The sequence below is a fragment of the Dicentrarchus labrax genome, unplaced genomic scaffold (assembly GCF_905237075.1).
Source record: "Dicentrarchus labrax unplaced genomic scaffold, dlabrax2021, whole genome shotgun sequence".
In the NCBI taxonomy this organism is placed as follows: domain Eukaryota; kingdom Metazoa; phylum Chordata; class Actinopteri; family Moronidae; genus Dicentrarchus; species Dicentrarchus labrax.
Genome location: NW_026136724.1, coordinates 1291377 through 1317897, shown reverse-complemented (window position 1 = coordinate 1317897; position 26521 = coordinate 1291377). Strand labels below are relative to the sequence as shown.

The window sequence follows — 26521 nt, the reverse complement described above, 5'->3', positions numbered from 1 at the left end:
ACCCTAACCAGCAGAGCATGTTGCAGCCTATGATATATGATTGATCTAAAGTGCAATCATTTCCTCAGTTTGTTGTCTCTGCTGCTTATAAAATGCCTTTTTGAAAGGGAGCTTACAAAACCTCAGAGTGAAGAGCCTCAGTTGCAGGGTTGAAATTCCCTATTCAAATGAGATCTTCACGCATTTCTCAAATCCATCTTTTGTTCAGTTCCAAAAACACAATAGGCTTTCATCTTGTCAGAGGAAAAAGTGGATTTTCTATTTTGGTACTGTCATGTGTCAAACATGGAATGAGAGAAAAACCAACGCATCAATTATATGTTGCCATCAGCAGCTTTCAAGAAGGGTTGCCAGCTATCTCCTCCTGGGTTGTTTCAATTTATTACCTGGATTTCAATTTAGAATAATCTGGAATGTCGAGGTAAAACATTTGGATTAAAGTTATTGCTCTAATTAGCGAGGTTCTTCTAAAGTGCCCTGTGAAGTTTGTCGACACTGATGCTTACATCACATTACAGAGCATAATATCCAGGCCAATTAAGCTAATTGAATTCCCTTATCCAGAGACACAAAGAAGAGAAACTCTTTGATTAGGTTCAAGCTGTTGAAAGTCCTTTAGTTGATGAAAACACTCAGAGTAGATGGAGATTACAGCCTATGCAAATTAAAAGAAAGTGTGGTAACCGTAGGGAGAATTCTCACTAATGGCAGGCATGTGTCATGTGTTATTATAGCTCATAGAAGAAGTCTACGGTAGGATCTATAACCATTTACCCACATATAACAGATGCTCTTATGGGTAACACTTCATAAACATATTTAGGTGCTTGCGATAAGCGTTAGTTAATGGGTAATAAGGGTCTTGTGAGATGCTTATTAACATTAACATATGTTAATTAGACAATGTACATGTTACTAATAGTATCATAAATGTTTACATAAATGTTTAATATTATTGTTAAAAATAATTTATGATTACATTATTATTTGTAAAATAGCACTTACAAGAAACTGTTTATAGACTATCTAAGAACGTTAGTAAAATACATTATCTTTGTGGCTGCCATTTATGTGAAAATGATGGAAAGATGTATTATAGTGTGTTTTTGTGCTACACAGCTAAAACATTGTACCTACTTTTAATTTTTTTTGTCACATTTTATTAAAATTTACAACATGTAAAAAGCATAGTTAACTGTTAAGTTATCAAGGGCAGGTGTCTTATACACTAACAATTAATGTGTTTATGATGCCATTATCAACATAGTCTTACTAACACACAATAATGCATAATTAAGTTTTTATTAACCATAATAAGCATTGTTCCAACTTCAGATGTGGTACCCCCAGAAAGCATAGTTAACTACGTGCATAATAAAGTTCAGTAGTTAGTAAGTGCATTTGTTAACTGATAATAAATGTATAATTAAGTATGTAGAAATATTAAGAAAGCAATAACAGAAGCTTAGTAAAGGTTTAACAATGGCAGTCTTTAAACTGTTATAAGTTTCATATAAAAGCTTATAAATGTCTTACACAATACACGTGTTTATGATGCCATTATTTACATTTTATTTTCTTACTAAAATACATAGTCTTAATAAGCATCTCATAAGGCCTGTTACCTGTGAGATAGTAGATTTTACACTACGTGGCACATTCGCCCTTTCACACACATGGAGCGAAGCCTGCGAGCTAGTTCAGGCAGGTCAACCCGATAAATTCCCTTGGAGGAATTTGTTTAAATACAACGTGAAAAAATCGCCGAAAACGACCACGAAATTCAAAATGGCCGACTTCCTGTTGGGTTTGGGTCCAAGAGGCTTTTTTGCTTGTCTGATGATGATCATATGCGTATCAAGTTTTGTACATGTCGGTGATACGTGTCTTGGGGGCTGATTAAGGGTGGCGTGGCTAAGCCATTTTGAGACGGCCATCTGCGGGAACAAGACAATACCTTTCAGTCGTGGTAATTTTGTGCAAAGTTTCATCAGTTTTCGGGCACGTTTAGCCCCCCAAAATATGTTCAAATGTTAACACAAAAGCTGATTTTTGCTGGGTCTCTATGGCAACGTAGTTCTACGAAAATTCTTAGGATTCATAAGATGTCATCGTCATCATCCTAAGGGACTTCTGACAGAATTTCAGCTGGATCTGGTCAATCTGCTGGGAGATATACATAAAAGTATAAAAATTACATTTCCTTTTACCACTTGGTGGCGCTATCACTATTAGTGAATATTATCACATAGATGCGTTCAGGAAGAGACTCTTATCAGACAAGCGAAGTTTGGAGCCGACTGGACAATGTATACTCGAGTTATGACAAATTTGTGTGTTCTGGCAGTACATACAAATTTGACACCACGCCACGGACACGCCCTTTAACAAACCTTCACCACAATCATGAAATATCAACAACAATAGGTTTTGCATTATCTGACTAAATTTCAGCTGTATCTGACTATCCTGCTAGGAGTAGAACATGGAAGTATAAAAAAATCAGGGCGGGACTCTTATTATACGTGAAGTTTTGTTGAGCTTGGATCATGTATACTATGTTATGCTTAGTTATGACAACTTCCTGTTTCATGTCGAATCCTTGAAATTCGACGCCACGGCACCTGCATGCCATTCGACAGAATGTTGTAAATAGCACAACTTTTAATCATGAATGTCTTAAGATTGCACTGATTAAATTTGAAGTCGAGCTGATAAATTCCCTAGGAGTTTGTTCAAATACAACGAGTGCAAATCTCCAGAAATGACAGCTAAATCCAAAATGGCCGATTTCCTGTTGGGTTTGGATATGGCTCCCACTGAATTTTTTTTGTACATCGGGATAAGATCTACGTTTTTATAGATTTTTATACATATCGGTGAAAGGGGACCCGGGAGTTATAATTTATAGGCCCCTAGAAAATATGAAATTTTTCGCCACGACTGACATGTGCGGCGCGTTTCTTGAGTTTTCGAGCATGTTGCGGCCTCCAAAAATGCGATCGTTTGGGAGGAATAATAATTCGTACAGATACAATAGGGCCTTCGCACAAGTCAGTGCTCGGGCCCCTGAGGGGCGATTTTGCCATGCTCATAGTGGACCCCTAGAAAATACAAAATATTTTGCCACGACTGACATTTTCAGCGTTTTCAGTGCTCGGGCCCTAAATATTCAGCGTCAACATTTTTTCTGGACCTGTGTCAGATTACTCTGAATAATCCACAGTTTTTTGTGGGACTATATGTTTGGTAGAAAGTAGCTCCAGGTAGTCTGTGGATTATCCAAAACCATGACATTGTTTCTGTAAAGACAAGCTGACAGAATCAAGGACAGAATCAAGGAATAACTTTTTTTCTCAAACATTTTTTTTTCTCTCGGATCATTTATTTTCTCACATGTAATAAAAACACAAATTTAACTCCATATGCAGTCGTGTTAAATAAAAGATTACTACAGTGCTTTTACTTTGAAAAGGAAGTTTAAACTGTAGTGAAATATGTGGATATGACTACCAATAGATCCTTTCACTGTGCTCTTTTGCTGGGAGACGCGTGTGGCTCGGGGGAAAATAGGCAAGTCCTCGACTCTCTAGTGAAGCGTTGCTGCAGCTGCAGCTGAGACCACAGGCAGTGTAAGTGCTCTAATCTCTTAACAAGGCCGGCGGGAAAAAATCAAGTTTCCACCACGCAGATGGGGGCGGTGTGAACAAGCCACAAGTCTTTCTCACTAGCACTCTCTAGTCTCCGAACAAAAATAATGCCACAGACAGTAAGTAACAGACCTTACTGCCTCTACCAAATTGATTATTCAGTGACAACAAATCAGTTAATCTACTTGTGATTATTTCAGGTATTGGTTTTACCCAAACAAGCACTGTTGGCATTGCCACTTTAGTTTTACAGTACAAATGTAACCCCAAAGGAAAAAAGGCAACCCCATAATAAAGCAACCCCTTAGTCAACTAAAAATATTGTTTGCTTTTTTACTTGTATTTACACATTAGTTTTTCAATAGTGGAGTGAGCCAAATTGAACATTTCCTCTGTCTACAAGTAGCTGACTTTAGAAAGTAGCTTGAGCTAAAGTCAGCCTTCTCTTGCTCCCTCGTGCCTGTCTGAAATCTGGAATAGTCTTTCACATTAACACTCAGCTTTACCAAAGGGTAGACTGAACTGGGAGGCACAATACTGTTTTATTTAAGAGTCTTTATTACAATATTAGCTGCTCACAGCTCACTGGGGGCTTCAGCTAGATGTTCGTAATACATCAAAGTAGAAGAAATCCTGATAAAACTAAAGAAAATAAAAAACTAACAACTTGTCCGTGTCCCTTTCAGCTACAGTGAGCTAACGAAGCACAAAGTAAAATAGAGATCCCAAGCCCTACCACAACAGGGTCTGCAGTCATTAAGAGCATTTAGAAAAAGCATTAGATGCCAGGCTGCGTATCGTTAGCGTCTTCATCCCTGTGTTACAGCTGACCCTGGAGTTAGCGCTGGGTTTGCAGTTAGCCCTGCTCTCCTTTGCCAAACGGCTCGAGGGGTAAAAATAATGATCTTTACAGACATGCCAATGCTATCTGGACCAGATAACACTGCTTTAATGACTCCTTATCCTTTGGCCCTTTCAAGGAGATGGGCGCCCTGGCAAATATATTCCCGTTGTTGGGTCATTAGCGCTTTATTGCAGGGATAATAGACTTTTGTATTTTTGGTCTGATTTGAGTGTACTACCCAACTGAGTACAACCCTCCAAAAGATTAGTCAGCCCTTAGCAACAATACACAATACTCATGTCACAATAACTGATTCACCAATCAGAGGCTGGTAGCCAAAACAAATTATGACAGTTGCTTTATAAAAAGAAAGTCTGAACATTACATTAGTATATAATTGTCTGAATAATGACTGTTTGTACCAAAGTCATGGCTCTCTGAAGTTGTAGTTAAAGAACTATCTCACCAATCACGTTCCATCTGTGCTGGTAATTTGCTGTCCATTAAAGCTAGACCCATTTTGGCAGGGCCAGTCAAAGCGGCCTTGATCAGATTTCAGAAGATGGGCTTTTGCGGTGAGAGAAAAAAACTCAATTCAATTCAATTCAATTTTATTTGTATAGCGCCAATTCATAACAGAAGTTATCTCAGGACACTTTTCAAATAGAGCAGGTCTAGACCGAACTCCTTGTAACATTTACAGAGACCCAACAGTACCACCATGAGCAAGCACTTGGAGACGGGGGCAAGGAAAAACTGCCTGTTAAAAGGCAGAAACCTAGGACAGATCCTTCGGCTCTAGGTGGGTGGTCGTCTGCCCTCCACCAGTTGGGGTGAGAGAGAGAGAGACTGGCAAATTACCTGAGCACAATAAAATGTCCTAAACTAAGAAAAATGTTGACAATGTACAGACTGAGTGAACACAGCCTGGCCATAGAAAAGGGACAGAACTGGCTACCAGAAGAGGAGAGACTCTGCTCCCAGTGTGACAGAGGACAGGTAGAGACAGAGCTGCACTTTCTAACCTCATGCCCTAAATATAAAACCTTAAGAGAAAAACAATTCGCAAACATTTCCCAAATATACCCCGAATTCGAATTTATATCAGACACACAGAAACTCCCCTATTTACTGGGAGAAATGCCAAAAAGTCAAATTATTGCAGCAAAATATGTCTCCTCATGCCACGAACTGAGGACAACCAGTGGAAACTCTAACTAAACTAATATATATATATATATATATATATATATATATACACACACACACACGCTTACTATTTTATTTATTTATTTTAATTTTTAATATATTATTTTCATTTTCTAAAACACACACACGCTTACTATTTTATTTATTTATTTAAATTTTTATTTCTTTGTTATTACTGTTATATTGACAGCAGACTACTTGTTTTAACTGTAGCCTGTTACTTTACTATTGTTTTAATGACATTTTTGACACAAACTGATTGATTGATTGATTCATTGTAATTAATAACTTATTGACTGAGATTGATTGATTGTGACTGTGATTGTGATTGAGTCAATCATAGTTTTACCAACAGTATAGATTATAATTAATTGATTGTAAATATTGTTTTCCTTAATTGTTATTATTATTATTATTAATTCCAAACGCTTGCTTTGGCAGTGTTACGTCATGCCAATAAAGCCATTTGAATTGAGAGACAGAGACAGAGAGACAGACAGACAGACGCACAGCAACAACTACACTAACAGTAGTGACTGATGATGATGAACATGAAGAAGACGATGACAACGACAACAACAACGATGGGGGACAATGAGTAGTGACAATAGTAATAATAGTAACTGTAGTAGCACATGGATTTTGTTTCTACAAATATCAATTAATTTCTAACAATTTGCTATTAGCTTAACAAATGTGCAGTGGTTGTGTAAAGCAACAACTGCGGTCAAAGCAGGTGAAAAAAATAACTTTACTTTTGCTACATTTTACTCAAGTTACATCCTTTCATTTCACCTGGTTTACAGTCTTGAACCACGGCCAGCTGTCTGCTCTGTGTGTGTGTGTGTAGAAGATGAGCCCCATGCTCGGCCCAACAAGCAGAGAAGAGAGGCAGAGAAGCTAGTGCAACCATAATGCAGATCGGAGCGGCCGCACAAAAAAGGCAAAACTACGGTGGCCAACAAGGGCAAATGCGGCGCAAACGGCAAAATGCTGCAAACACAGGAATGATGCAAAACAAAAAACACAAACACATAAAACAAATGCAACAGAAAAACGCAGCAACAGAAAAATGCTGCAATCACTAGGGGGACCCGACCTGAGGGATGGACCAGTCCTGTGGGACCAGACCCAAAAGACATGAAGAAGAAGAAGATTAGATACTAGATTAGATATTAGAAACACAAGTATTTAAAAAAGACATAAAGGAAAACGTACCTTTTCACTCTCCTCTCCAAAACTTAGCCAACTTTCTTCTTCTTCTTCTTCTTCTTCTTCTTCTTCTTCATGTCTTTTGGGTCTGGTCCCACAGGACTGGTCCATCCCTCAGGTCGGGTCCCCCTAGTGGCCTGGCGCACTTCTGTTTTGTGGAGTGAATTTGCAGAATTTCTCTCTTGCAGTTGTTTTGGGGTTTTGTGTGTTTTTGGTATTTGCAGCATTTTTCTTTGGCATTTGTTTTGTGGGTTTGTAAGTTTTTGCTTCTGCTTCATTTCTGTGATTGCAGCATTTTTCTGTTGCTGCGTTTTTCTGTTGCATTTGTTTTATGGGTTTTTTGGTTTTGCATCATTCCTGTGTCTGCAGCGTTTTGCTGTTTGCGGCGCTTTTGCCCTTGTCGGCCACCGTACAAAACACTTGGGGAAAAAGACGCTGGGTGCAGCACTTTCTCTCTAGGTGGCCACATGCTTAGAAAAAAATGTATCTCTCCTTATTGGGAGCAACTGAAAAACAACGCTGGTGCAGAAACCACTTGAGTTTTAATGTCCCTCTGCTGTTTCCTTTAGTGCTACCATCTGGACAAAGTTTACATGTACACAGTCCAGTCCAGTCGGGACAATAAGTTTTAACACCACTCTGACTGACTGTAGATCATTCTGCATCTCTTCTTATTCTGCAACTGCTCAATGATTTAAATTTGTGTCTCTTAGTTGAACTCTGCAAAAGCAGCAGGCATGAGAATGTATTTCGCTTATGCAAGTGAATCCACTAATCGCAGCAATTACAAATGAACTTATTTCAAACCAGAATGCAGAGTAACAAACTAACCCAGTTGATTATTGACATTCTGGATAACAAAAGATTTTAGTGTCCCTGAGACACACAATTAGCACCGTATTGATTGTGTAGTTGCATCTTAAACTCATGTTCGAGCACTAATCTTCTATTCAGAAAAGGCATTAGGCGAGTTATCATTGCCGAGGAATCTGTCTGTCATTACCCTTGGTGCAGTCAGGATGCATAGCAAGAAGCTAATGGTTAGGATTCTGCGTTCAGCTTCCTGGGTCTCAGAAATCTTTCTTTTGATGTAGCAGGGTAACCTCTACCAGATGCCCATTCGGGTCTCAGTCGAACAGTTCAACCATGCAGGAAAAATTACTCTAATCCACCTCCAACAAACACATACACACACACACACACACACACACACACACACACCAAAGCTGACCAACAAAAGCCATACACTGCAATGTTATTTTAAGTGTTTTAGTGATAAAAGTAAGAGTCTATAGCGCTAAGAGAAATATTCTCAGATGGCTGATGTCAATACTGTTGTATTTCAAACACTGAGAACTCGTTTGTTTGTTCAGATATGATTTACGTTGAATCAAAAGAAACAGCCGAAGCCGTAGTGTGTTTACTGATCCAGCCGCAAATCAAACATTCAATCTGGTCATGCTGCTTCGGGAGGAGGGTGGGGGGTCGGCTTCTCTCTTTCTCCCAGTTAGTAACAGAGATCTGTGGATTTCTGTTTGTTTGTTGCCCTGGTTTCTTCCACTGCCAGTGTCATGGCAATCAAGGCTGGATACACCCAGAACAGGGGGAAACAGTGCCACCCTCCCCATCCTCCATCAGCAGCTTGCCGACCCTGTGTGTTTACGATGCGCTGTTTCCATATGACCTAATCTCAAACAAATTGGAAAGATGATTGTCATCTGCAGGGGGGCAGGAGCTGCATTATTCTCAACAATAACCTTCAGAAAACCTTTCAGGAGGAAAAAAGAAAAAAAATCAAGAAGCGGATTATTCAAAAGGCAATTTTCTCTCAGTTTCCAACCCACCCAGCTCGTTTGGTGGAGAAGCGTTGTGTGATGAAACATCTTATTTTGTTGTGTGAAATGGCGGAGGAGACTCAGAGGCACTACTCCCTCTCCTTCCCTTCCCTCTGGAGAATGAGTGTAATCAAACAGGGCAGATGGGGGATCTGAGGAGAACTGTGTGTATCAGCGATAAACAGAGGTGCAGTTCACTGGAACTCAACTCATAATGCTTCAACATACAGTGCTTCCATCAGTTTGGGGAAGGCCTTTTCCTGTTTAAACCTGATAATGACCTGTCCTCAACCCCATCCAACACCTTTGCTATGAACCAGAACGCCAAATGCAAGCAGACTTGATACCCAATATCATGGCCGACCTCACTAATGCATACCTACCAACCTTGATTATCCTGGGAGACTCCTTTTTTCCCTTGCCTTCTCCCTGTTTCTTGCCAGGATCACAATTCTTCCAAATTTCACTGTACAGTTTGTGTAACTGCCGAAATACATGTGACATAGACACAGCGTCTCACATGAGGTTTTTTTTTTTTTACACAGACACTATGTTTGCAGCTTCAGCTGACATAATTGACGCACTCTACTGTGGGCATTCTTGCTGTGTTGCACCGCGTCTGTGCCCCATGTATTCCAGCCGTTCTCCCTACGACTCTACTGGTATTCACATAAAGCGGAAGAGAAATCTGACACCTCATCCTCCAGAGGGCAGTGGGGTGCACAGACTCTCTGGGCAGGGGCTAAATTTAACATTGAATGAATGAAATCTGATGAATATTTGTTTAGGGGGACAGAATTATTTTGTATTATTTCCTGGAACTAAAAGGCAAACTTAAAAGTATTTCACAAATTCAAAATGCTGCTGCTGTGCACTTATAATTTTGTTATTTTTATTCTTTAAAAGTCACCAGAATAAAGGAAACAAAGACACTCAAATCTTCTGGGGGAGTACCAAACCAGTTTTGAGATCTCAAGGTTGGCAAGTATGCGCTAAAGCAGACTGAAGACCTCTGACTAAGTGACATATGGATGTTTCACATTATATGGATAACATGAACAGTACAGACAGGGGCGCAGCCAGGAATTTTGGGCCCCATAACAAAAAATCGAATTGGGTCCCCTCTGCGCAGCTGTTGTCACCACATCTCTAGGACCTAACTGTCCCATCAAAAGCTTTACATAACTCTAATTAAAGGCTTGCAACTGTCTTGCTTCTTGTAGTTCAATACTAGTAGGCTACTAGCACAATATTTACTGCTGGTGATTTGTACATGCATGCAAGTCTGCATACAGTATGCAGTTCACTATTTGATGCAAGATTAAAAGCAACCATAAAAATGTGCTAAAGGCCATCTTTTACAGTCTCAATGTATTTTTATTGTAAAATTTCAAAATGGAAAATTCTCTTAACGAAATTAATTATTATTATTAATTATTATCATAATAAAGTCTGTATCTATAGATGTCATTCCATTATTCAATCTAAATGAACGTATCAAACTGGGTTATTTTACTACTGTCTGTATCTTACATGCAGGCTCAGATAAACTACTCACTGTTTCCAACTGTCCAGCATCCAGTACAGACAGTAGGTTGTTGTTTTTTTATTTTATTTCATAATGATCATTATGTGAGAAAACAATTGCTATTAATGTGTTTGAATTTCTGTCATTAATAAATATTTCATTTTCTTTTTGTAATGGTAAAAAGAGCAAGAGAGACAGAGAAATCCCCGAAGACTCCCTGCAATGATGCTAACTGGCCTGTCATTGAACACAATGTTGCTCACCTTCACTGGGACAGGGAGGGGTACAGTTATGGGGAGACTGGGGTGCTGCTGACTCATCTGTTGTTAAGTCTGCTAAAAGGGGCAGGGACAATGATTTAATATGAATATCTTGCTAAACGTTTCCCTGAACTGATTAAATGGTGATTAATGTAGGCTAACACTAGTCTGTAGCTAGCTAGCTTATTTCCCTATGGACATTAAGCCAACAGGTTAATACCACTCACAGACTATAGGCTCCTTTCTTGGTGAAAAACTGGGTTACAGATTGACATCCTTTCCTTTGTCTTTCCTCTCTTTCCTTTTTTGAAAACCAGATTTTGATTTACTAGTTAACATTGTAATCACTGTAGTTCTGGCGCATCTACTGCAACTAAACACCGTCACTGATAAGTGCTAAGGCAGGACCAAACCATTTCATGCAGATACAGGGGGGTGGTCGGTCAATATGGATGTTTACTTTTTGATCAGTGGGGATATTTAACCTTTACTGCCAAAAACAAGTAAAAACAAAGAGATCATTAATTGTGTTATTATATTTGAAATATACTTACTGGATGATGATGGTTTAATAATTGTATATTAGTTTTTACCTATTTTTTGGGGCCCCTGTCAGTCATGGGTCCTTGGAATTGTCCTAACTTTTCTCCCTTATACAGAGCCCCTGAGTACGAACAACAGAACATTTACAATGAACCCAAGTAGTGATCACTATAACTGCAGGAAGTTTGAGTTAAACTTAGTATATTGATCAGAAAAGAGTTTTTCTGATATTTTTTGGAACATTTTATACAATTCTCTGTCTGTATTAAGTATTCTTTGATTTTTCAACAGTACTTCAGAGGCTTCATTTAGTTTTTCTCACAGAAATGAACAAAATGCTGAGATATAGTACATGATAAATGTGTATATTTTAAAAAAAGTTTCCTTACACCCCTTAAAATCAAGAAGGCCTTGCGACTGCACTAATGGACCAGTGGTTAAAGAAGTATTCAGATCCTTTATATAAGTAACAATGACACAATGTAAAAACACCCATTGTAAGTAAAAGTATTGCATAACAAAATGAATTAAAGGTCCAGTGTGTAAGATTTAGGAGGATCTATTTTCAGCAATGAAAAATAATATTCATAGGTATGTTTTCATTAGTGTGTTAGTGTGTTGCCTGTGACCAGTATTTTCCCAAAGATATGTCTGAAACATGGAGACATTTCATCCAACACATATCCAAAGATATGTCTGAAACATGGAGACATTTCATCCAACACATATCCAGCTACAAGCCTCATTTGTTACTTGTGTGATTAAAATACAGTTTTGTTTGTTAAAATCAAACTAATGGGAATATTTCCAGCCACTGAATTTAAGTATTTCCATCTACCAAGCTAGCTTCCTGCTTGGTGATGTGCATGTATGCAAATTCTAAATTAATCTAGGGATGTTATGCGTGACAATAGTAAGGTTGTAATGAGTTATTTCTTTGGGAATTTTAGTTAGTTACACTACTTGTTACTGGGGAAAGTAATAGTATTAGATAGTATAGTATAGTAATAATAATAATAATAATAATAATATTTTTGCTGCCAGGTTCCAAAATACTGTGGAAAGCTTTCCTAGAGAAGTGGAGGCTGTTGTGGTTAACATGGAATCAGAAAAATGGTGGATGGGAAACTGGATGTCGTGTTAGTGGATGAGAGGACTGTAAACTTAGCTAAGGCTGGCAGAGAATACCAAAGATAAAAAATAAAAAAACGTTTTGCCATTCTCCGCGACAGTATTTTATTTCATTCTTTACAATACATCACCACAGCATATCGTATCTGAGTATATTGTTTTGTTGTCATGCCATTCCGTCGGGTGGTTTGTTTGTCCCGTGCTGTGAGGAAGGTGCTGTCCATCTGCCGTCTACCTGAATCCATGTGAATGTAGCATAAAGCAGAAGGTTTTAGAATAACTTCTATTGCATCCATCTATTCACATAATTTTGGCCACATCATGTACTTATAAACAAACATAATTAGAGGCAAAAGCTCTAACCCTGCTTTTTCTTTATTTCAGTAGTAAGTCATCCACAATGTGCCCTGAATAGAATATTAACCCAAACCATACTTATGAACCCTGAGCAATTACAAAGCCTGCAGTCTTGTTTTCTCAGTAATAGGTCCAGTGCGCCACAAGGTCAGGATCTCTCTGCCAATCACATCTCATGTAACATCACATGGAAGCCGTAACCCCCGTCATTAACTCAACCTGCACGTCTCACCCTGCTACCTGCAAGCCCTCGCTATTGAGTGTGTTATTAAGGAGGCTGTGGAGTGAGGTGACGCTAACAACAACAGTGAGCTCCACAACCGAATGGGCCTCTCTGTAATTAGGCAGTGGAAGTGCACCGGGGTTGGCCTGATCAGGACGCTGGGCCTCCGTCCTAATGGGTCCTCTGGAGACTCTTGGGCTGGTGCTCCTCCTGCCAATCCAGCACTGTCTGTCTGACACCATGGGATCTCGATGGGGGCGGGAGCCTTGCTGTAATTACTGTTCACCGTCTTGTCACAGAACCTGACACCCCTAATACCCTGGCAAGCCCCAGCCTGAAAGGCCAAGGTGGCCCACAGAGGCATGCAGGCTGTGGGAGCTTTGTTTCTGATCCGTCAAAAAGCAGGAACAGTGAAAAGCCAGTTGGATTGTGGGGCTGTCACAGAGAATCACCACTATGCTAGAAACTGCACTGTTAGCTTGTATTAGCATTGGATTCAGTTTTCATTTGGGAGTTATTGTTGTGACAGTTTGTGACTGTTTGTTGTTTAGATCCAGTCCCACAGGAAGTAGAGATGTCTGCGCTGTTAAGTAAGTAAGTAATAAATATGTGTGATGAGACAACATGTTACTTTTCATACTTCATACAGCTGCTACTAGCAGACTCTCATCATGTCCCTCCTGTCTTAAGTTTGAAGGCTGAGATGTATTTGTATTGGTGAAGTCATGAAAGACGTCTTTTGGCCGCCTCCACGGTTGACCCCCTTGACCCCACTTGCACAATTTGGAAGAGCACGCTTATGGTGTAAATCACTTTGAGTTGAATATGTGGGCAGAAAGAGAGAAGAGCAGAATATGAGAAAGAGCAGAAGAGAGAGACAGAGTGGTTGCTGATGGAGTGTTTGTATTTGTCTCTTGAGTGGACCAGTTGAGCAGGATTGTCTCTGGAGAGCCACTGGGCCAAAGCCATTGCCAGAGGCGCTACCCCAGGGCCTCCTAGCCCTATACAGCACCACTGAGGTACCAAGCCTTACCTGGGACTGCCTGCAGGGACAACAAAGAAACTAAAACTGTGAGTATGAATTATAGATATGTGGCATGGAGGGAAGCTGCTTAACAATACAGAAATACAGGGAAGGATTTACAGCTGTAATCAACATGTTACATAAGGGATTATTTAAAAGCATCAGCACAGTCAGTGCACTGAAGGCCCATCACTATAATTTATACTTGACCAGAAAATATGTGCTCTGTGTACAGTACATTCATAGAGTGAGTGAAAATGCATAAAAATGTATACTTTTGTGTTCCAGTGTCCAACTTTTTTTCATTACAGAGCTCAAAATACTTTCAACCCAGTGCAATCAGTCAATATACTGTATGCTTTGGTAACATTTTTTATGATGTCCATGTCTATAATGCATTATAAACTTGCTTATAATTCAACTTTTTGATAATGAAAAACTGAATGATTAATGACATATACATTTCACTAATGTAAAGTTTCCTCCCCAAAAAACATAGTTGTGATAAATTATAATATTTTTAGAATTGCATTATCATCACAATGAATTCTAAAATTACTATAATGCAATACACTGTAATCTGTGCAAAAAGTAAGTATTAAGTATTAAAAATGATTGACTGGCTGTTATGAAGTATTATGATACTTTAGAAGCTGATACTACTGATGATGATGATGATGATGATGATGATGATGATAATAATAAAACTATTACGATACAGACCTATGTTTATAATTCAATTCAATTCAATTCAATTCAATTTTATTTGTATAGCGCCAATTCATAACAGAAGTTATCTCAGGACACTTTTCAAATAGAGCAGGTCTAGACCGAACTCTTTAAAACATTATTTACAGAGACCCAACAGTACCACCATGAGCAAGCACTTGGCGACAAGGGCAAAGAAAAACTGCCTGATAAAAGGCAGAAACCTAGGACAGATCCTTCGGTTCTAGGTGGGTGGTCGTCTGTCTTGACCATATGACATGGATGTCTAGAGTGTCGCCTATATCAGAATTGGAATCATAATCATAATCATAATCAATTTGATTGATTTTATTGATCTCAGAGAGACAATATATACAAATATAAAAAGAGACAATATGTACAATAAGACTAATAAATATATTAGGGACTGAGCCAGCGACTGCTGGGAAGTCGATCTTGTATCTCTAGGAATTATTATTTTCTTCGTCTTCTAATGCATATTTGGCGGCCGCAACCTGCTCGAAAAGTCAGGGAAATTTGCACAAAATTCGAACGTAGCTAAAATTCATGTATGCATGGGCACTGCCAGATTGCTAAGCCCTGCCCCCCGACATGTACGAAAATTGGTACGCATGTGTATCGTGATAAAAGAAGCAGAAAAGCCTCTTGGACCCATACCCCAAACTAAACAGGAAGTCGGACATTTTGGATTTCGTGGTCATTTTGGGCGATTTTTGCCGTTGCATTTTAATGGACTCCTCCTAGGGAATTTATCGGACTGACTTCAGACTTGGACACAGCCATCTAAAGACATTCACGATTAAGATTTGTGCTATTTACGTCATTCCGTCGTACATCGTGCGCGTGGCGTCGCGTCCCATGGCGTCGCGTCCCGTGGTGTCCAATTTCGAACCTTCGTCATGAAAGAGGGATTTTGTCATAACTTCTGCGTACATGATCCGATCGCAATAATACTTCACGTTTGATAAGAGTCCCGCCCTGAACACGTCTATGTGATAATATTCAGTAACAGTGAGAGCGCCACCTAGTGGCAACAGGAGATATTACGTTTTATACTTTCTTGTTCTACTCCTAGCAGGATGATCAGATCCAGCTGAAATGTACTTATAAAATGCAAAACACAAATTCAGACGAACGTATTGTCTTGGTCTTGCAGATGGGCGTCGCATAATGGCTTAGCCACGCCCCCCAGAATCAGCCCCCAAGACACGTAAGACCGATATGTATGAAAATTGGTATGCATATGTATCATGACTGGACAAGCAAAAAAGCCTCTTGGACCCATAACCCAAACACAACCGGAAGTCAGCCATTTTGAATTCCGTGGTCATTTTCGGCGATTTGCATACGTTGTATTTGAACGAACTCCTCCTAGGTAATTTAGCGGATCAACTTCAAATTTAATCAGCGCAATCTAAAGACATTCATGATTAAAATTTGTGCTATTTGTGACTGTGTGTCAAACGGTGTGCCCGTGGCTGGCGTCCAATTTCAGTGATTGGCCATGAAAAAGGCTGTTGTCATAACTTCTGCGTACATCAGAATCAAAATCAGAACTACTTTAATAATCCCAGGGGGAAATTATTTTTGTTACAACACTCCAGATATACAAACGACATATTATACAAACAACATATATATATACAACATTCAGCACAAAAAATATAAATATATATATATATATATATAAATATACAAGATCAAATGTACAGTATTAATGTACAAAAAGGGCAAAAGAATGATTGTCTATGTTTTGAGTCAGAATTACAGAGGGGGGGTGTCTCTGAGGGAGGCGTTGTAGAGATTGATGACCACAGGCAGGAATGATTTCCTTTGGCGCTCTGTAGTGCATCTGGTTGAGAGGAGTCTTCTGCTGAAGGTGCTCCTCTGCTGGGCCAGTGTGTCGTAGAGAGGGTGAGAGACATTGTTCAAGATGGACTGAAGCCTGGACAGCATCCTCCTCTCTGCCACGGTCGTCAGGGTGTCCACCTCCTCCCCTACGACATCACCGGCCCTCCTGATCAGTTTGCTTAGTCTGTTGTTGTCTGCGACCCTCAGCCCAGTGCCCCAGCATGTGACAGCGAAGAAGATCGTACTGGCCACAACAGACTCATAAAACATCCTCAGCATCGTCCGGCAGATGTTGAAGGACCTCAGCCTCCTTAGGAAAAAGAGTCGGCTTTGGCCCTTTTTGTAGACAGCCTCAGTGTTTCTAGTCCAGTCCAGCTTATTATTAAAGTACACCCCCAGGTACTTATACTCCTCCACAGTGTCCACAGGGACCCCCTGGATGGAAACAGGGGTCACAGGTGTTTTTGCCCTCTACAGATCCACTATGAGCTCCTTAGTCTTTGTCACATTGAGCTGCAGATGATTCAGCTCAGTCCAAGTGACAATGTTGCCCACCACAGTCCTATATTCACTGTCATCACCCTTATCTATGCAGCCAACTATTGCTGAGTCATCAGAAAACTTCTGAAGGTGGCAGGACTCAGTGCAACAGTTGAAGTCTGAGGTGAAGAGGGTGAAGAGGAAGGGAGAGAGGACAGTCCCCTGTGGGGCCCCAAGTGTTGCTGATCACCCTGTCAGACACACAGTTTTGAAGGTGTACGTACTGTGGTCTGCCCGTCAGGTAATCAACAATCCAGGACACGATGGGGGCCTCCACCTGCATCGCAGCCATCTTCTCACCCAGTAGAGCCGGACGGATGGTATTGAAAGCACTGGAGAAATCAAAGAACATGACTCTCATGCACACCCCAAGTTGCGTGAAGAATATATACTTCTAATGCTATACTTCTGTGTATCTCGTTTTGTTTGTGTGCCTGACTGTCATATAAATAGTGATATCAGACACAACCATGAGCATACTGTTAGCTTGTTGCAATGACATTTTTTTACTTATACTATAAAAAAGGAATGTCATATTTTTTCATGATGTTAACTTAAACTAGTACTTCAACACTATGGTATTAGACTACAACAATATGTATAATACTATATACATATTAATGAAATAATTAGGCAGATTAAAGCTGCAATAGGTAATTTAAAAAATAAAAATAAAAAACAATCGACAAACAAACAAAAAAAAAAAACAGCAATAACCTAGTGCTCCTAATTGCATCTTCTTCTGGCATCTAATGGAATTGGCTTGAAGATTCTCATTCCCAGGTCAGGAAATATTGATGCTGGGAATGAAACTCAACCATCAACTATCTTTAAGCCACCAGCCCAAAGTATCTTTTTATCTTTCTCGGCTATTTGTTGTTTGTTCCGAGACACGCTGGGTTCTTTCACATGCCATTAAGAGCACTAGGAGGGGCCAGAGGAACCTACATTTTGTAGATCATTTGTCCTATATACTACTGTCAGGATATAGTGAAAGTTTCAGCAAATATGAAAAAAAAAAAGTTTTATAAAAATTACCTACTGCAGCTTTTATCTGTTCATTTATTTTACATTCCTCATTAGGTATATAAATGTCATGGGTCATATAAATACACACACACACACAAACACACACACACTCACACACATATATTTCATACATATATATAGTACTGACTGTTACTTGTTTCTCTAACCAGTCCCCCCTCATCAAAACATTTTCAATATTTTCAACATAGTCAGCAGCCTGCTAAATTCATCACCATCACTAATAAAGGTTGAACTAGAACATCTGCTGCAGTTCGTCTACACCAATAACATGAGTTTTGCATGGCTCTCATTGGTAACATTTGAGGTTTTTATTTTAAAACTGGATGGAAAATGAGCTGTCCCATAAGACAGCATCCACACTGGTACCCTCAAAGTATCCCAATCAAAGCAACTCCTCCAAGGCCCATTTATTGAGGCTGACATTAAAAGGTATTCCTTTTCCCCCCTTTTCCTCCCCTCCCTAAACTTAATCAAGCGATGGAGTGAGGAAACAAGGAGTAGTAGATAAAAGTGTTGGGAATGGTAATGATGCCAAGTAATGATTTCCCTGGAGGAAATCTGATCTATTGCCACAGGGAAAAGATGGAGAAGAAAGGCCTGGAGGAGGGAGGGGGAAAGCACATCAGCATTTCATGCAGGAGCACCTAAGCCATAGGAGAGGGAGGAGAGGTTTTTTAGCACCCTGTGGGTGGCTTCATCTTCCTTTCCTTCTTGTCTCTCTCCCTCTCTCTCTTTCTCTTTCTATTCTCTTTATCCCTCTTCTGTACTCAGAGCAGATAGCATGTATAAAGACAATGCTCGGGGGTAATGAAGGTCTGGTGCAAGGTGAAATTAAACAGCTGAAAGGTATGATTTAACAATGTTCAAAACTCAATAAGTGCAAGGTAAACAATAATTTAGATGTGTCTGTGTCAGGAGGATAGGAAAAAGGCGAAAAAATCTCTTTATTGATCCCATCGTCAAAAATGAATCTGCTTCTCGGCCCCTCCTGCCAAGGCTGGTGGAAAGTAAAGAAATCAAAGCAGTTAGAGGTACAGCCCTGGTCTCCTTTCCAGCCTCCATTTTACCTTCTTATTTTCTCTGGATGCACTTTGAGACTTGATTTCATATAATCGAATCCTGATTATAATATTTCTTTAACATTCGGTTTTGTCAATGGGGACAATTCAGACACATATGCAAATAGGTTAACAGCATGCTGCATAAATAAAGAAACAAGGAGGATTAAAAGAAAACTGCAGATATTCATACAAATGTATAGGTTTGACTTTGGTTGAACTTGAAAATTGGTGACTGTAAGTTAGGTAATGCCAAACGTAACTTTGTGCTGAAGACTGCTCTTTTTTATTCAGATATCTGTGGTTGATGCGATGTCAGTTTAAATGACCTCCACAAAAATGTTCCGTATAAATATATAGGTAGAAATGTACAGTAGGCTATCCCTAAAATGTGTTTTTGTAAACTGAATTATTTGACAATACTGTGTTGAAAACACATCAGTGCTGGTGTTAAAATGGATATTATTACCCCAATTTATGAATATCTGCATTTTGGGGGCTCAAAACACACCATCTACTGTTGTAAATCACACTAAACCTTGTCTATGCTGACATAGAGGAGTAGTTAGTGGATAATTTAAAAAAAACTTTATATCTTATCTTAACTTTATCATGGATGCATTAGGACAACTGGACACAGCGTTGTAGGTGGCACTCCAATTATTTCTATGAAAGCTGCTCAGTGGCGCATGAAGCCAAAAAAGCCACTTCCTGCTGTAATGGAATTACCCGGATGAACTCTATGGGCCACTGAAACATGGATAAACATATTTAATTGTGCGGCTCTTCTTCCTCATCTTATTATTATTATTCTTACAGTGAAACATTTTACAGCGGCTTCTTTCACAATGAAAGCTAAAGGGAAAACATATTATTGGGCCAGTGTCAGTGACAGACGCCATTGCTGTAATTACACGGTTTGGCCAATATGTCAGATTGGCTTCAAAGCCCAGCGCTCCTCCTGGGAGCTTGCCCTACATCACTGACAGTATATATAGTGGACAGGAGTTTCCAGGTCTGTGAAGTGAAGCCAACTCGGAAGTGTCTTAAACCTGTTTTCTGTGTAATGGCCAGCAGGTGCCAGCTTCATTGGCTTCAATAAAAACCGATAGCATGCAGTCTTATCGAGAATTGAGCCTACCTCTGACTTTGTATATCAGCTCAGTAAACAGTTTTCTAATGAGTCTCAATCTTTTAGATTATGGTCCAATTTATATGTTTGGTTTAGGTATGTTTAAGGGTGTGGCTACCTTGTGATTGACAAGTCATTCTCAGTTAGTCAAAGCCCGGTGTTCCTCCTGGGGGCATGCCCTACATACTGACTACATGACAAGGAAGAAGTGAATTGGGATTGTGCTGTTGACTTTTCAGCTGTGTTTCGATTTATACCCAGGTGAGATATAAACTTAGGCGTGCAACAGAATTACTGTAAGTTGCTCTGAGCCTGCACACAAATCCCAAAGAGCAGCAGTTCTGTTTTCTCCTCCCTCAAAAGCTCAGCATCTCTTTTCCAGTGCCATGTATTTCTACAAGCACAACTCAAAAATCTACCTGCCTCAAATACTCCAAAAAACTCCAGAGCCGCAGTGTTGTGCTCCAGTATTCCACAATCTCATTATGAAATACCATGGACTGGGTTGCTTTTCTTATTTATGGGATAAGGGATCATATAACACCTTTAAGAGTTATTGTGACAGGGAGTGGGAGAGGAAACAGATGAGTGCTTTATGTGTTGGAGGACATTCAATTCAATTCAATTCAATTCAATTTTATTTGTATAGCGCCAATTCATAACAGAAGTTATCTCAGGACCCTTTTCAAATAGAGCAGGTCTAGACCAAACTCCTTATAACATTATTTACAGAGACCCAACAGTACCACCATGAGCAAGCACTTGGCAACAGGGGCAAGGAAAAACTGCCTGTTAAGAGGCAGAAACCTAGGACAGACCCTTCGGCTCTAGGTGGGTGGTCGTCTGCCTCGACCAGTTGGGGAGAGAGAGTGAGAGAGAGAGACAGAGAAAGGTGCACAGCAACAACAGTTGCAACAACTACACTAATAGTAGTGACTGATGATGATGAACATGAAGAAGATGATGATGATGACAACAATAACAACGATGGGGGACAATAAGCAGTGACAATAGTAATAATAGTAACTGTAGTAATAACAATAGTAATAATAATAATAACAATAATATCAGTTATATTAGCAATGGCAGTCAAGCAGGACTACGGCAGGAGGCCCCACCGCGATCCATGAGAACCTGCGAGACGAGAAAGCACAAGAACTCCGGGGAAGAAGTGAAGTTAGAACATGTAAAGCATTGACAGAATCCCAGCATACAAGCTAATGTGTGCACAACCCACCCCACTCTCCATCCATTCTTCAGTAGGGAGACAGGTGAAGAGCAGCTCTGAATCACGAGCAGCCATTTATTTTGCCTCCAAATTAGTTTTCCTTAGTTTGCTCAGTGTTCAGTGTGTGTAGTGGATATTATCCTTGCTCTGTTCAATTATGGATTTGTGAGTGGCACAGGGTGAAAGGTAGAGCATGCCACGCACAGGCCAAATAAATCGGTTTGCAGTTTTTATGTTTTGTCTCCATCTTTCCCTCCCTCTTGATGCCTTTTCCAGATCCCAGTTTTTACAGCAGGCTCAAACCTTCAGCAGCTCTGGTTTTCCCAAGTGTTGCAGTCTCACAGGCAGCATCAGTGGCATCTCCACAGTGTATGATGTTGCCTTGACAGATTACCCCCTCATCCTTACAATCTGATCTGTCAGAGGGCTAGCAATACAACTAACACACTGACATCCTTCTGTATTCAGTCTTTGCCTACCAGGAGCAGATTTGTCTACTCTTCCTCAGCCTGGAGAAATGTTGAAAAGATCACACACAAACTGCTATAATAGTCAACACTGTAGCACCGGCACATACAGTATCAATATACAACATATATGCTCTTCAATTCAGTTAAATTCAAAAGGGTTATATTGGCATGGGTTAGTGATAGTGTGTGTGTGTGTGTGTGTGTGTGTGTGTGTGTGTGTGTGTGTGTGTGTGTGTGTGTGTGTGTATATATATAAAATAGGTCCAGTGTGTTTTTAACCAAACCAACTAACTAAAAATCTAATTAATCTCTTAACAGAAATGGGAGCACTGTATATGTTTTTAATACTTTAATATGTTTAACTACTTGACTTGACTAATTAACAGTACTATTAGGATCTGAAAGCCTGCCGGTTAATAGGTCCTTAAATACAAAGACTTTGGTCCTCTGTGGAAAACCTTTGGTGGAGATTTATTTCTCCAGATGAGGGGGGAGGGAATTTATTATTAAAAGCACTATTCAGTGACTTTTATCTCATCCAGCACACGTGTATTGTATGTGTGACTTTACCTATGCCATTATTCAGACCCAGTTACAGCACCTACTGCACTTGATCTTCTGATCATTATTACTGAGGTACACTCCAGACACCAACTCATGTCAGTATATATTGAGTGTTTGTTTCCAAAAGGTTTAATTCTTCAATTCTTCATGGGCTACAGTTTTAGATGTGTGAAGGTCTGACATTAAGCTTTTAATGACCTCATAGATATGAACCCATTCAGAACAACATACTCTGCAATGATTTGTCCATAAGGCTGATCCAGGATTACATTATAGAAATGGTAAAGGGACTGTATTTATATAGCACCTTTCTAGTCTTCCAACCATTAAAAGTGCTTATCACTAAATGTCACAATTACCTATTCTCACACTGATAGCAAAGATTGTCAAATGCTCAGCAGAAACAGAAACTAATCCATTCACAAACACTGATGCACAGCATCAGGGGCAATTTGGGGTTCAGTATCTTGCTCAATGACACTTCGACATACAGCAGGAGGAGCCAGGGATCAAACCACCAACCTTCTAATCAGTGAACTACCCGCTCTACCTCCTGAGCCACAGGTGCCCCAAATATACTATTAAAATATTAAAATGTAGGAACTATCCACTACAACGAAGACCTGTCATATCATAGATTCATTTTGATGAAGCTTATAGTTAGGGCTGGATCAGGTGAGTCCTGAACCATCCCTTAGTTATGCTGCTATAGGCCTAGACGATCGGGGGATTTCCCATGGTGCACTGGGCTCCTCTCTTCCTCTCTCTTTCTGCACTCATTCATGTTCCATTAGTGCATGTTACTAACTTCACTTCTTCCCCGGAGTTCTTGTGCTTTCTCGTCTCGCAGGTTCTTATCGATCCTGGTGGAGCCTCCTGCCATGGTCCTGCTAGATTGCCATTGCCAGTACTGTTGTTACTGTGCACCTGTCTGTCTCTCTCTGTCTCTGTCTCTGTCTCTCTCTCTCTCTCTCTCTCTCTCTCTCTCACCCCAACTGGTCGAGGCAGACGACCACCCACCTAGAGCCGAAGGATCTGTCCTAGGTTTCTGCCTTTTAACAGGCAGTTTTTCCTTGCCCTTGTTGCCAAGTGCTTGCTCATGGTGGTACTGTTGGGTCTCTGTAATTAATGTTTTAAAGAGTTCGGTCTAGACCTGCTCTATTTGAAAAGTGTCCTGAGATAACTTCTGTTATGAATTGGCGCTATACAAATAAAATTGAATTGAATTGAATTGAATTGAATGGCCATAATCAACAGCCATGGGACTGTGTTGTGCACTTCTGCATGACTCGCAATGACTATAGAGGTTGAGAAGGGAAATGTTGCTGTAGTTGAGTGTTTGTGCCATTACCTTCTCTCCTCAGCAGTCTTTATAACAGTGGTTACTTGTTTCAAACAGCCAATGTCAGTAAGGAGGCTGCAGTATTTTTTTTTTTTTTTAAATTGACCGGATTCTCTAGACTGTTCCTGTACCTGATTTCCTGCCAGTGCAATCAGGTCTCTTTGCTTCTACCATTAGCTATATCCATAGAAGCTGCTAGGCCCGGTTACATTGGCCGTTAGCCCAGCTCCAGTTCTGGCATGACACCGGCGCCGCTCTTCGTCAGCTTTCCTTCTGTCCCAGGCCTCTAAACTTCCTGCTCAGTGTAGACATCAACACTCCCCCAGTGCTCCCCGGGTGTACAGGTCAGTATGGCTAAGCTAACTAGCTAACAGCAGCTACACATGGCAGCAGTTACTTTACCGTCAATCAGAAAACTCTGTAAATAACTAAAAGTGGAGGACATCAGAGGGGAAAACCAGAAAACATTTTCTCCATAAATTATGATCCAGTTTCCAAGTAACATAATGGGGGTTTAAGTAATGGCAAAGAAAGATACTTAAATTAAAAATACAAAAATGCTTGACATACTGAACTGTATAGGCTCTAATGTCAGGTAACACCTAGTCATTGACAAAAAGAATGAAAATATTTGGATTATATTTTCAATGTAATCTTGGTAAATTTGAAAATCATATTCCCTGCAGCAACATCTGACCTAGCAGCTAATAAGCAAGCATTTATTTCTTTAATAAAAATGGTCAGATTTATCTATTATTAACTTGCCTCCTCATAATGGCAACATTTATGTCTTGCCAAAATGGGGCTGAATGATTAGCAGTTAATTAGCCTCCCTCCAGGTTATTGATTTTCCTCCCGCAGAACTCATTAACTCCAAACAGGCCGCCTGAATGGGATGGTTGCAGTTTGCTTCATAATACTGCACAGATGCCCATGTTGCTGGAGTTTCAGCATTAATCACAGGTATTACTTGAATTATTTCCTGTAGATGGAAATCAGGAGCCTTTGTTGCAGCCAAAGGAATAGGTTTCCTTGTAATTATTGTAAGAACAAGATGATAGAAGTTTGGATCCCTGTCATTTTCACTGAATGAAAGGAAGCAAACACTTGCACAAACTTATGTAATGCCATTTGACAAAAAAAAAAAAAGCAATTAAGACACTGCGAGACACAAGTATTCAGGAGTCAGCTGTAATCTCCTTCCTCATTCAAAGCCCCAGTAGAATTTTACTTACAAACGATGCCATGACATATGTTGATACTACACCTCTGCCAGTGGTGGAATGCAACTAAGAAATTCCCTCATCAGAGGCATAAATCACCATGTTCATCATTGTTGTGTTTGTAAACATGGAGGCATTTTATAGGGATGTTTATGCTGCATACTGTTAATATCGCTAGCTACGCCTCCTTACCATTAGGTTTCTCTGTGGGACAGAATGATGTACAGATAAGTAGAGTGTAACAGGTAGAGAAATTTATATGACTCTGGGGAAATACCAGAAGTTAACAAGTCGCCATTACTGGGGTGGTGTTTCCCCTACAATATGGCACGTAGCACGTAGTGGAAAAGCGCTTTGAGTGGTCGGAAGATTTTGATCTGAATACAAAACTGAGCACTGGTTTGCTGCACTGTGGGTGCAGGCGAATACATATTCAGACTTCAGTCCACACCATCTGCATTTGGATGTGAATAGTGACAGTCTGCTACGTGGGAAACCATTGAGTGGTCTTCCTCTCCCTGTCTTTTTTTTTTTGTGTTATTTGGGCCTTTTATTGCCTTTATTGATAGTGACAGCCGAAGACAGACAGGAACGGGGGGCAGAGAGAGAGGGGATGACACGCAGCAAAGGGCCGCAAGTCAGATTCGAACCCGGGCCACTGCAGCTAACCAGGCTCCCCTCTCCCTCTCTTTCTGCACACACTCATGTCCCATTAATGCATGTTACTAACTTCACTTCTTCCCCTTCTTGTGCTTTCTTGTCTCGCAGGTTCTCATGGATCCTGGTGGTGCATGCTGCCATGGTCCTGCTTGACCCCCACCGCTAATTAGGGACTGAGCACCGACCAGTGTAAGGCCATACTGTAATTTAAGGAATCATTATAAGGGACCGAGCCAGCGACCGCTGGAGGTCCCTATTGTTTTTGCTTGATTTCTTCTTCTTACCTATTATTATTTTTAGCCCCCTTTAACTGCATTTTGCCCCCCTGAACATATACGAAAACTCAATTTTATTTGGCAAAGTTATCAGGCCTGGTAAAAATGGGGATATTCTATGCGTTGCTTTCGGGTTGGCCACTAGGTGGCGCTACTATCATAAAAAATGCGTTTAGGCTAATAACTTCTGCATAGTTTGTCGCACATTCAAAAAACTCATATCCACGCGTTCGGTGAATAGAGCTGAATCTCCCCATATAGGCCACGCCCACTTCCACCTATAATTTTTCTCCGCTAGAGCGCGAAATGTCCTTAAACTACTTTCCCGTGTTCCCCCCATGCGCTTTGTCCAATTCGCACAAAATTTTACGTAGCATCTGAGGACCCTCATAATAAAAAAGTTATTAAAAGAATTTTGATATTTTAAAAAACCAGCACGTTATAAAATTAGCACTTCCTGTGGATTTTTAGTCAAAAAAGGAAGTGGACCATTTCTCCACATTGGTACGTCCAATTGACACCAAACTTGGGTCCATTGTTCCACATGTCTTCCTTAGGTATCATGCACAACTTCAGGCCATCG

The 26521-nt window shown here is 40.1% G+C and overlaps 1 protein-coding gene across 5 annotated transcripts in view; it reads left to right on the top strand.

The window, feature by feature from the left end:
- Window positions 1-26521, top strand: part of tmem121b (transmembrane protein 121B) — a 616846-nt gene that overhangs the window by 376035 nt on the left and 214290 nt on the right. Inside the window, exon 2 of one of the 5 annotated variants that reach the window (XR_007882511.1) lies at window positions 23289-23345. The exons of 3 other annotated variants lie outside the window; for them this stretch is intronic. The gene's annotated coding sequence lies outside the window, so the exon portion shown is untranslated. Of the gene's footprint in view, window positions 1-23102; window positions 23346-26521 lie in introns of those variants that run through there. One more of the 5 variants, XR_007882512.1, reaches the window with a different exon arrangement.